Source organism: Excalfactoria chinensis, chromosome 5 (genome assembly GCF_039878825.1).
Source record: "Excalfactoria chinensis isolate bCotChi1 chromosome 5, bCotChi1.hap2, whole genome shotgun sequence".
NCBI lineage: Eukaryota > Metazoa > Chordata > Aves > Galliformes > Phasianidae > Excalfactoria > Excalfactoria chinensis.
The window spans coordinates 3801063-3814502 of NC_092829.1; the positions used below are offsets into that span (position 1 = coordinate 3801063).

General features: G+C 43.0%; 1 long non-coding RNA gene across 1 annotated transcript in view; it reads left to right on the top strand.

Annotated features, from left to right (window-relative positions):
* The window catches only part of LOC140253088 (uncharacterized), a 90833-nt gene extending 81929 nt beyond the window's left edge, over positions 1-8904 (top strand). The window contains exon 3 of the long non-coding RNA XR_011903767.1: positions 5061-8904. This is a non-coding gene — a long non-coding RNA (uncharacterized lncRNA). The remainder of the gene's footprint in view (positions 1-5060) is intronic.
* The last annotated feature ends 4536 nt before the right edge of the window (positions 8905-13440 follow it).

Sequence of the window (13440 nt, forward strand, 5' to 3'; positions counted from 1 at the left end):
ATGAGTCATAGAAAAAGCACATCTATTTCTTTGAAAAAAACAACAACAACAAAAAACACAGTAACAAACTCGTTCTTTCCATCCCCAAATGGACTAATTTTGCTTGTTCCTCTTCTCCCGCAGTCAGCAATAGGTTTAAGCACACTCACAGCTGTTAATATTCATGTTTTCTTTTGGCATTGCCCCATCCTGTGAGCTCCCAGTCCTTCATCAGCTGGGGGTACTTGGGGGCTGGATTTCATTTCGGATCTGCTCACCCCTTGCAGCTGAAAATGAGCATTTTTCTTTCTCTCTAGAAACAAACAAACAAACAATTTCTGCCATTTAACAGAATCAGAATGGGTTTCACCCAATTGCCCGCTCTTTGGGCGATATGGAAATGCTATTGTTTGGGGACAATGATTCTCATGTAAATGAAACAACAGCTAAACAAGAATGTTCCCTATCTCTGTTTGGGCCAATTTTCTTAATGTTTCAGCACAGCTTAATCTGTTGGCAGAAGTGTTTAGGCCCATTAACAGCTAAAGTCACAGAGTCCACAACTCACCCCGCTGACAGTAAACAAGGAATTTGAGGAATGGCCTTTAAACAATGGCTAAGCCACAAACCATTTTGCCTTCAAATGCTGTGAAAGGCATATAGGCTGATGATTTTCTTCCTTGGGTTACAGCAGTTTGAATGCCCAGCTTCCCTCCCTAAGTCCCCAGCACCCTCCAGGCTTGGGTTACAGCTGTTTTATTTGCCTTTCCAGCCCCACAGCTGTGGGATTGGTTATGCAGGTGTGTTCCCTACAAATGAGTCATTCCAGGGCTTCATATTATTTATTTGTATTGACCAGCACTGCCCAAACACAGGGCAGGTTTCTGAATTTAATTTTGCTTAGGGAACATTGCACGTAGGTTCATTTCTAACAGTGCTATGGGTAAACAGAGAAAACTGGACCCAAGGGAGAGAAATAAGTGGTAACTGTCCAAAAGAGATTAAGTGTTGAATACAGCCCGTGAAGCTTGTATCTTACTTGTAGGGCTGTGATGGAGAGGGGATGGTATGGGTGCTCCTCCACACTTAGGAGTTTGGTGGGTTTGGTTCCTTTGTGCCTCACTGGCTGAATGGCACCAGATGTACCCCCTTCTCACATGGCAGATAACCACAAGCCAGGAAAGGACGTGGATGTCTTTTTATATGAAGTTCTCTGGAAAATGCAACTCTGAAAATGAAGCCAATGCTGTAGTGTCTGTTCCATTCATCTTCCACATGCTTTTCCCAAGGCTGAGCTTTTTCTAGCTGAGCTAGAGGCTGCACCTAGCAAAGATGTTAAGAGTAATGTGTTATAGACATTGCTTTTGTGTCCTCACCATCACTGTCTCCCACCCAAACTGCCCTTGCCTGCTCTCTAGCCACAAGGCAGTGGTGAAACCAGAAGCAAAATCCTCTGTCTGAGGCTCAAACTAGGCTCTCTTACACCTGACCCAAAGACCATCCAAAGCAACACATTGGGCAAACCAGTGCTACTCCCAGCGGCACATTCCCAGACAAACCAGGGGTGTCATGTTGAGCTTCAGGTGAGATGTTTTCTACTGGTTGTTCATTAAGTGGGGAGGAGAGAGAGGTTGTGAGGCAGGTGGCACACAGGAGCATACCCAGCGTGTTGCTGCTATCCCAGTTCACCACTGTGCCTCTCTGCTGTTGTGATGCTCAGGAGAGGAGCTCCCTGTGCCCTGCGCAAGCATTTAGTGATGATTCTTGCTCCTCGCTAACTTCACATTTGAACTGTTGTGAGCGGATGGAGAGGCAGGGCATGAATCAAATGAATGGGAGCTCAGAACACCAGGACAATAACTAAGAGTTTAACATGGATCAGATGCCTTTAGCAGAGTGCTTTTGCAAACACAGTGATGAGTGTTGCCAGAAGGGCATGACAGACAGCAGTACTCCATAAAATCCATTTTTTACTGGACTAAAACCTTTTCCTTTAGTGTTAATGTATTAAAAACTTCCCAAAATACCAACCTGAAACACTCCCTGGAAAACAAATAGAGTTTTCCGAGCAACTGAGCCTTTTGATCCATAAGGGCAGCATCAAAGAGAAAATCTAACTGCACTTTAAAAAGAAGAGAGGCATAAAACTCACATCAAACTCTCTGAATTTCTTGCCTATTTCTGACAGACCTGAATCTATCTTGGAAAAGTTTTCTCTACATTAACCAACACTGCAGCAGCAGAAAAAAAGATGGCAGACGCACACACCTGTGTGTCTAGAGAACCATAGGACCACAGATCGCCATGAATTGGAAGGGACACATAACAATTATCAAGTCCAACTCCTGGCTCCACACATACATACACATATATACACACAAAGTGCTTACAGCAGGTCACATAGAATCACAGAACCATAGAATGCTTGGAAAGGTCCTTAAAGATCCTCCAGTTCCAACCCCAGGTTTATAGAAGCCTGATTTAAACCTATTAATTGAAGGAGTTAGGTCAGAGATGTTGAATGAATTACAAAATTTAGAAGTATTAGAGTTATTGGAGAGGGACAGACAAGTAGAATTTGAAGTGTATTGAGCCTGTAAGGAACCTGACACAATAGCTGATATGGCAGTTTTCAGTCCTGTTATAGAAAGTCAAAAGATTTTGTAATTCTCCTTTATGAAGAAGTCCTAAACTAAGGCTGGATATTTTGCTGACTATATATTTCTTCTTGGGGAGGATTTTTTGTATTGAAAGTGTTCTTAGCACTCACTTAAGTCCCACTTAATCAAAACTTGTACCCATAAATAATATAGAACTGTTAAGGTCCTGCAAGCCAGGTTGGACCCAATTTTCTCATGAGGTGTTTCACCTTTAGGTGTGCAGATATCCCTTCCATCACAAAACAAGGGAAAATAGAATCATAGAACCATAGAATGATTTGAATTGGAAAGGACTCCTAAAGGCTATCTGGTGCAACCCCCTTGTAATGAACAGGAACATGCACAGCTCCATCAGGACCTCAGAGTCCATACAACCTGACCTTGTGTGTCTCCAAGGATGGGGCACCAGCACTTCTATGGGCAATCTGTGCCAGTGCTTCACCACCCTTTTTATAAAACCTTTTTTCCTTACATCCAACCTAAATCTCCCCTATTTTAGTTGGAAACCATTTCCCCTTCTCCTCTCACAACAGACCTTGCTCAAGGGACGATGGCACTGTGGCAAAGTGAGATGTGAGCTTGAAACGCACCTTTCTGTGGAGGGAGTGGCATCCCAAGAAGAAAGCTTTGGAGCTTGCCAAGTTCTCCATGGGGTGTTAGGAGCTTCCTTTTAGCTCCCTCCAACCAACCACTCAAACTTTGCAAGCACGAATATTCACCCCAAAGTGAGCGTGGCATGAATCAAGCAATAAAAGTTAATCGGCATCATTAAATCTGTCAAACCAGCAGGTTATTAAAATTACCACTATTCACTCTGAAAATGGGAACAAAAAATTATGCTCCAGCTTTCTGAGCCTGTTTGTCTTGTTTTCCCACATTGCTTATGAATTACTACAGTATATTACAATGTCCTCTATCCATCTTCATTAGCATTGTGAACAAATTGTATTGGGCTATAATGCAGGTTTTTTTTTTCTTTCTTTATTTTTTTGTATTGTACAAACGTATAAGATGTACAGAAAATGGGCAATTTAATATGAAAAGAATATTGTGCCTCAGAATTTTTATTTTCTAAACAGTCCTTTCAGTTGGGAATTATTGCATGATTTGTGCATAATTTCTCACGGACAGTTATTTAAATATAAATAGGGGAAATATGTAATTCCATATGGTGGCTATCTACCCTTTCTTGGTGCCTCTCCATATTTTTAATAGTGCAATAAACAAAAGATAAAAACATCTCCAAGCCACACACTAGTCAAAAGAAGATAATTGTGCCTGTATGTGTTTATTGTAATTTGAATGTGCTTCAATTAACTTTCCTCAATATTTCCCCGTTCTTTTAAAAGAAACTTAAATTGGTTTTTATTTTGTGAAATTTGTTTTCAGTGCAACGAGAAATAAAACACGGTCCCTTTGTTTACCTCATTATGGATACATCCCACCCAGCAGCAAAGCTCCAACTCTTTACTCCCAACTTTTCCTTTTTTTCCCCCTTCAATTCTCACATGCTTCTTATTACACTTCAGGTGCTGCCCAGGAAGAGGCAGCTCATCACTCAGTGCATCACATATCAAAGTGTAGGCAAACATGAAAATGGAAGAAAAGCAAACTCTTACACTTTTGCACCGCAGTCACTTTTAAAAGAGGAAAAGTTATCACACTTTTCCTCCCACAGATCATCAGGACAATTGAAACAAAGAGGGTGTACATAGAATGCTTGTTGTAATTAACCTTGAGGCATTTATTGAAATGAGGTCAAACATTTTAACAGCTTTATAAATCAGGGCTGGGCTTGCGTGGTTCTGTAGCACCAGACTAATGACAAAATGCACACAGAATACTTATTAAACAACATTTATTTACAGAAAACACATCCCGTGGGCTGCAGAAAGGCAGCATGGCAGACTGCAAGCCCCAAGCAAGCCTCTCCAAGGTGACCACTGCAACCTTGCCTTCATGAGTTGCTCACTACCAAGGAGCCAAGCCTAGGTGCTGCTATATCAGCTCATTTGCAAGTTAACTGAATTTCTGAAATGGCTTCAGACTAAAAGAGGGCATCATTTAGATCAGATATGAGGGAGAGGTTTTTTACTCTAAGGGTGGTGAGGCACTGGCACAGGTTGCCCGTAGAGGCGGTGGGTGCCTGAACCCTGAAGATACCCAAGGTCAGGTTGGATGGGTCTCTGAGCACCTGATGGAGCTGTGGGTGTTCTTGTGCATTGCAGGGGGGTTGGACCAGATGGCTTTTAAGGGTCCCTTCCAACTCAATTGATTCTATGTTTCTTTGATTCTATGATTTTTACCAAGATTGCATAATTGCAGGTGGTAGATCATAACCATCCCAATATTTCTGTTGTTCTGCTCTTAATTTCATTTATTTATTTATTTATTTATTTTTTTCTTTATATTCTTTTCCAGTTGGGTTTTGCTGATAGCTGAAGAACAGGAAGTTCAGTAAGAAGAGCCACATCCAATGTTTCACTGAGGGACTTCAGGAACCATCGTTTTTTCCTTTAAAATGACATACCTTGATTCCTCTGGCCACCCTGGGTTGCCTCCCACGCAGCCACCAAGAGTAATTTTTTGTGATCTAAGAATATCCCACTAGGCTTTCTATTTTGCACTGTAAATAAGTGGTTGCTTTTAAGTCACTCCCTTTCATAATTTCACACACTCTTTGGTGCATCAGAGCATAATAAAGAAGATCATAAGCCACACTGCCTGATGTGGCTGCTTTACACGTCTGCTCAAGACAGCCCTCACCAAAATCCTTCCTTTGAAGTCAAGAGAAGATCCACATGGACAATAGATCCCCACTATGTATGTGACCCAGCGCTCATCAAATAGTGTAACACGCTACAGATTACTTCTGCCCAAATATATCTTGGATCCTATGCATTTTCTTTCTTAGCTCCATGGTGTTCAAGTCACATAACCCCCAAGGATACATGGAATTTACCATGCACGCTGCACTGAACTTCACATCTACAGTTGGGTTGGCAACCACCTCCCAGGATGAACTCTGGACCCCTGGAAACATCAGTACAGCTACATTTGGGAGCTAAAGTTAAAATTTTCCACTTTCAGTAATAAAGCATGTGGCATGATTTCCATCCAACACAAAACCTGCGTGCAATCCCGTGTATTGGCAGGACCACCAGTGGGAACTGAACTGGGTGAAGAAAGAAACCATTTTTCCTACATTTACTATTTTAATTGACTTCTCCTTTCATTTGTTCCCCTTTGGTGCCCTCTGACTACAAACGTTCAAGTGGCTGTAGTAACCCCCAGGAAAAAAAAAGTAGTTGTGCTAAATGAGATTTTTTTATGTGTGGGTGTTTAAGTATCTGCATGAAGCAAATTTCTACCCTCTTCTAATCAGAATGGGAAGGAGACCATGTGAATGATGTGACCAATTATGACCGAGCACCCCAGAGCAGCGTCTGAATATTCACGTCCAATTGCTACTTTGGTGGAACAATTGGTTTGAACAGTTTGAAAAGGCAATGATGTCAAACGTGCAGCGTGATTAAACACGGTGAAATTACCAGCCGTTGAGCTGAAAGAGGAGCTCTGTTCACTTCCCAGAGTGATGCTGCTTTCAAATTTTGCTCTGATGGGAGCAGGAAACACCATGCCCAGGTGGCTTTATCCTACAGTCCTAAACTGCTCGGTGCAAAGGTGCAGCTGAGCTTTGGAGGTAGCATGGACTGGGATCTGGGATGCACGCAGCAAGCTGGATGCGTCCTCTTTACCCTGACCCTAACACAGGCACAAGCCTGTTCCTCTGGTAGTTCACTTTGTAAGAACACCACGCTGCATATGTGATCTGAATCGATGCTTTTGGGGGTCAGGTATCTGGGAGTTGAACCATCCCAACAAAAAGGCAAACGCTCTGCCTTCTCCATTGGTATCAGATGGGAGCTCTGCTGCTTTCTGTGGACACAGTACCATTGCTTGCCTCACACCTATCTCTGTCATTGAAACTGCCTATGCCCTTCTAAAGAATAGACTATTAATTCCCCCCTCCAGTCTCTCTTGTTTTAAATGCATATACCACAGCACGCCGTAGTTCAGTACTAACTCCAGCTTTCTAATAATGCAGGTTCAGGCATAAGGAGAAATAGCATTTTTTTGTTGCAGTGCACGGAGCAGTGTGCAGTTCCCAGATGGCAGAAGGGAGCCATGAACACACACGGGGAGCATAAAGTAATGCATCCGCAGCTTCGTGCCTTGCACTGAGCCCTTGTCAGAGAGCGTGGGCGCTGAGACCCTATGCCTCTGGCTGCTCCATTTGGGGCCAGCTCCAAAAACAATCGCCCTCCTCCTGCTCCCCATCAGGGAAGGTAATTGCACACGCTTGGGTATGAAAAAAAAAAAAAAAAGATGTTTTTCTTAACACATTTGTGCAAAATGCTTCTTAAATGTGATGCTCGAGCCTTACGGTAGCAAACAGCCCTTATAAATCCTCCCTGAAACTGGGAAACTTTTTCTTTCTCTTTCTTCTCATTTCCTACCCAGAGGTCTGAGCTAATTTTCCCTATCCATAGGGTCCCCCCACCCCCTCAAAAAAAAAAGGAGGGGGAAGACTGTATTCACTAATTATACATCCTGAAAAGAATTTGGTTCAGTGTAAGATGATCCTAGTGATATGCTAATCCTTTTTTCTGCTTGGTGCAGCCTGAAGCCTGTGTCTAACATTTTTTTCAACTGTATGACAATAAAAGTTGTGGCAACAAAAGAAATAAATGGGCAGCTAAAGAAGGTATAGCTGAAACACATGGCAGACCAGTTCTCTCCTCTCCTTCTGGCTGCTCTTTTGTAGGCTCTGGTTGGGTATCCTCAAGTCAATAGCCGAAAGCCAGCCACCTTAGCAACTTAGTATGACACCCAAGCCCTCTCTCTTTACATTCATGAATAGTCAGCAAGCAGCAGACAAAATAGAACTAATCTTTTTTGACAGAATTGTTCAATTTTAGAGGAAAGGCTTTTGAGGCACCTTCCATACATTTGCAGAATATGAGACAACAATGGCCACGATCACGGTTCACAAAAGGACGACCAGGGGTGTGAGCGCACACACACGCACACAACGGCCATTTCGGGTGGAATATTGCAGCCAAATTGAAGTTATTGCAGGATACGGTCATTGTGTCAGGGGAACCTGACAGGCAAGAAAAAAATAAACGTAGGAAAAAAAAACAAAAACAACCCACCCCAACCAAAACCCTCCATTGTTTTGTTGCTGATTATTAAACACACACATCCCGATAATGTGCGATTAGTGTTATTTGTCTTGATTAATAGAAGTTAAGAGAGCTGATTAATATCCACTCTTTAATTTCCTGTCATAGGCTGATAACTTCATCTTTTTCTTTTTCTTCTTTTTTTTTTCTTTTTCTTTTTTGGGCCAATGATTCTTATTGTGAAATGTGTTCAATCCAGCGGGTCCTCGCCTGCATTTAAAGCTGGTTTTGCCATTTCAAAATCCTGTAACACAGCAGCCACTCGTGAGCCTGGTGTGAGCAGAGGAGGACATTCCTCCTTTTCCCTTCTCTCCCCTCCATTTAATGCAAGCCATATCTCTATCTCCAAATACAGTCTGAGCAGGAAAGAGGAGAAAATAATAACAATAAGAGGAAGAATAAAAAATCTACCCAGTCTATGGGCAAAAACAGAAGTTAGCAACATGGTCCGTGCAGCTGCAACACTACATTTAAAATTCAGTTTACTCCTAGGAAGAGGGCTAATCCTGCCCCTGTAATTCCCTACAGCCAAAATGTACCCCCCTCCCTGAGTGACAGTGCAATGCAAAGACACTCGCACGCTTATCTTCCCCAACCAGATGGCCGACTTGGATCAATGCACACACGCCACGATCAATGGGAGCGATAAAGAATTAGGAAAACAGTGGTACATGCTCCCAGAAAGCTTGTACACTGCATAATTATTTTATGATTCTACACATGGCTACATGTGATACTGGAGTCAAGAAGGAAAAGGATAATTAGAGAGCCAGAAAGCACCCGTACTGCACTACACACTTTGTCAGTCAGCAGTTCCCACTCGGCTCAAGTCACCGCCGTTATCTTCCCTCCTGCCCTCTTGCAAACAAATTTCAGGAATACGTAAAATATTAGGGGGAGGTGTCTTCTGGGTTACAGACACGGGATGTGGGAGATTACCATGTCCTGTGATACGACAGCAAAAGTTTCTGGCTCAGAATCGGGGTTGGCTGTGGGCACTGGGGCGGAATCTGAGGGGACACTACAATGGATGGTTTATTCATTCAAGGGTTTTGTCATGAGAAGGACATGTCCAAAGCCAAATGTCCCATTCACTTAATAAAATATATATATAATACTCTCTTGGGTGTCTTTTTCCTTCTTTTTAATTCTTTTCCTCCTGGCAGCAATTTCATGATTGGCTTCTCGTATCCAGTCTATTTACCACCATGCCGCTGAACAGAAAAGGGGATTGAAAGAGCTTCCCCTTCCCCCCTGCAGAATAAAAAAAACAAACCTGATTGAATAATGCAGAATAAATATCAAAGCACTGGATGGTAATGTCTACGTATCTGGATGCCAAAGAGTACATGACCAAGATTAGAGAGAAGAACAATGCTGGGCAAAAGTCTGCCCTTGGTGGCAAGGCAGAGAACAAGAAAGCACTGCCCAGAAGAAATGGGGGTCAGCCAAGGAGCTGGAGGATCTAACAGAAAACTGGTGCTCCAAAGGGATCAGGGAAGGTGTTGACACTACTTCTGTGGCTACCTTTGCATGTCTTTGCTGGAGGCCCGGGTCTTCCTGCATGGACAGTGCAAAGGGTTTCATCCCATATCTCATCCCAGTTCCAGCCCAATTCCTTTGTGTAAATCAGGGCACAAAAAGGTGTTTGGTGTGATGCGTTTGAGGAGGTCCTTTTTAAGTGTAAATGTTTAAAAGAAGGGTCCCTCCTGCTGTCATCTGACTTAAGTCAAGACCAGGACTCAGGGCCTGGTCATGCAGAGATCTACAGTACACAGAGCTATATGTCCCTGATGTGCACTAAGGCCAAAAATAGTCACCCCAAAACACCTGCACTTTGCTATTCTCCATCCCTCATTCACATGTATCCTGGGCTGCATCCAATGCAGCATGGCCAGCAGGGCGAGGGAGGGGATCCTGCCTCTCTGCTCTGTGCTGTGAGACCTCACCTGAAGCACTGTGTCCAGATGGAGAGTCCTCAGTACAGGATAGATGTGGATCTGCTGGAGGATGTCCAGAGGAAGGGCCACAAAATGATCCCAAGGATGGAACACCTCCCTACAAGGACAGGCTGAGAGCTGGGACTGTGCAGTATGTAGAAAGGAGGGTTCCAGGGAGAGCTGAGAGCAGCCTGTCAGTAAGGGGAGCAGTTAGAAAGAAGGGGATACTCTTTAGCAGGAGCTGTTGTAATAGGACAAGGGGAAATGGTTTCAAACTGAAAGAACGGAGATTTACATTGGATATAAGGAAAGTTTTTTTTACAATAAGGGCACTGGCACAGGTTGCCCAGAGAGGTGGTGGATGTCCCATCCCTTCAAACATCCAAGGTGAGGCTGGACAGGGCTCTCAGCTCCTGATGGAGCTGTGGGTATCCCTGTTCATTGTGAGGGAGTGAGACCAGATGTTATTTAAGAGTTCCTTCCAACTCAAACGATTCCATGATTCTATGACATTTCCATGGGCAAGGCATATCTGACTATAGAAATGTCAACAATAGAAACAGCCATGTTGAACATATCTCTAAGTCCAGCCTGGTAAGGTCATGCATCATCCCATGCATGGCAAGTTGCACACTGAATCAGTTTCTGCAGCTCTAACTCCAGAATATTTCTGCTTATTCATAGGGGTCTTACTGGGTCCCGAATGAAAAAACATGTGAAGAGTCTCATTCCCCCATCCAGGGACAACTCAGCAACGTTTTGCTCTACTGAAGTCACATATGGAATGATCCAGAGAGCAGGAAGATGAGAAGCACCACACGGGTCATTTGGGGCAAATATCTACCATCCCTGAATCAGAAAAATGCAGTATCAGTTTTCCTTGCCTCTGAGGAAAAGGAAATGAGGGAAAAAAATGCTGCAAGCATCACTCTGATTGCTGAGCAGCAACAACTGAGTCAGAGCAGGATGTGGATGAACGCTGCTGGATGGGGAGCTGAGATGTTTAATGGTACTCACACATTCCTTCTTCCACTTTTTGGTTGAAGTTTTATTGAAGAGTTATCTCCAAATTGAATATTTATTCTAAACAGAAGAAAAATCATCTCAGCTTTTGTTTTCAAGTTTATTTTCATTCCCTTTGCTTTTTGGTCTAAAAAAAAAGATGGGAGTTTCAGATACAAAAAGGAACTATTTCCGAAATTTCTCATAATTGCCACCACTAATCGCTCTTTCCACATAGAAAAGGTTCTTTAGTGACACAGGTTCTGCCTTTGGAGTTGGCATCATACTGGGTAACAGCATAATTAGAAATAGAGAGATGTAATAACTCTCCAGGTTGGAATAGATCTGTATGAGATCAGTTTTGCCTCACTTGGATATGGACTATCCATTTCTGGAGTGCAATTTAATTACTTCTGTGGTAGCAGGTGGTAAGTTCTGTATCTCCCCTGACTGGCAAAGTGCCTCTCCTCCTCCTCAGTTCAGTTTCCTGTATCTCTACCACATCTGACCTCTTCCTCACTGGATTTCCCTCTGTTGCTCTGTATTTTCTGCCATAATGGCCACAATGGCCTGATGCTAGCATTTGTTTTGGTAAGCAAAGACCTGGAGACGCAGCTGCAACCAAAGGAAAGACAGTGCCACTCAAATGAGGGTATTTTATCCAATCCACTATTTCAAGCACTGAAATAAATATCCTAACAGATGCTCCAATTTTTCCACCTGCTCATGATCCCTTGGTACAGACAGGGATCACTAAAACAGGACTCAGTACCGACGTCTTCCCTCACTTGTCCATGCTCATGCTCAGAGGTTATGGATATCTTGCAGCTATCTGGCTCTAGGATGGCTAGATGGGGTCTTTTAGTGAGCCTGGTCCTTGCCACTTGTGGAGTAGCTTGAAGTCCACATACCATGGTTACTCCTCTTCCGCAAGACTAGAAGTCCAAATGCATACCCTCTCATGAGTAAGGATGCGGAAACTAATTTGGGAATCTCACAAGCAGTCCCACATGAGCACCCCAAGGATGTGCATTACTCAAGGATGTGAGCAGGTCCAGCTGCTTAGCTGTAGAAAGCCTCTTGAGAAAGAGGTTCCTGCAGAGGTCCTATTTCCCACGTCCACCAGGTAAAAGACAAATCTGGAACTATCTGCAGACCAATTCACAGAACTCTGTCCCACGTGACAAAACGGGAGCAGAGATTCATTTCCATGGCTCACACAGCGTATGGAGGCATTTCATCATGCTGTGAGTCATAAAATATGGCTCTGATGGTCATAGGATTTGCTGAAAAAGAAAATAACTCTCACTTTGCAGTTACTGAGGGAACAGAGGATTTTACTTATCACAGACATAAGTAGGCTGGTAGAGAAGCAAGAAACACATTCTGTCTAGTCTATACATTTTTTTTGTCTCTCACAGGGCTAAGTAGCCTGTTCTCTCACCTCTTCCAATATCTCATACTTAATTTTAGGTTCCAGTTTTGGCCTTGAATAACAACGCTGTTATCAGAGAACAGTGGCTTGGTCTGGTGGAAGCTTTCAGAAAATATTGGTGCCACCTTCCATAAAACATTTTAAACACATGCTATTTGTTTTTAGTCTCTCTTCTGGTTTTACACGCCACAAAGAGGACATTTAATATGTACAATAGAATTAATAGGGATGCAATATAAGCAGGACTTACATTCAAAATACACTTCCACAAAACAAAGGAGCAGCTGTGAAAATGTAGAGTCCACTGAAAATTTTTTACTTGGGTATCACATTTGCCAAAAGATTTACTCTGCAAAGTTTTATCTAATTTTCCATTCATTCAATTAAGCAGAGAGATAAATACCTGGATCCCCAAGAGATTAGGGGAAACTGTGCTTAGCTCCCTCTTACATTTGCAATTGATACTCTCTTCGGTTTCATGACTGTTGTTAGAAAGTCCATGCTTACGGTGTCTGTCTGATGGATGAATGTCTCCACCTTTCACCAAATTCAATGGGATCTGGGATCCTATGCCTGCATGGGTAATGGGAATAGGCAACTCCCTAACTGCACAGACCAATGAAATCTAATTTTCTGCAGTTCTTTAGGTCAGTGAATTCAGACCCTCTTATCTCAAACACTGACGATGCGCAGAAAAACAGGACAGCAGCTCCTACGGTCAGTCAAGGCAAAGCACTTGGCTTCAGGCTTGATGAGACCATTGGCTCTCATACTCACCTGCAGTGCCTCAGTATTTCCTTTTGTTCAGGTATTTGGTGGCTGCAAACTATAGCTTGGATTGGTAATTCTTTGGAGACAAATATATATGTATATATTGGCATTTAAAAACATAGTAAACTAGAAGTTTGAAAGTCTGGGCTTCAGATTACAAACATGGTGGTTTGACAGTGCTAATATAGGTTGGAAAAGAACTCTAAGGTCATTTAGTTCAACCATCTACCCACAATGAATACTGACCACTAAACCTCAGTACCACATCTACCCTTTCCTTAGACTCTCCCCATGGACAGTGACTCTACCACCTCCCTAGGCAGCCTGTTCCAGGGTATCTTCACTGTTTCTGAGAAGAAATGTTTCCTAATATCCAATTTGAACCTCCCTTGGATCAGCTTGAG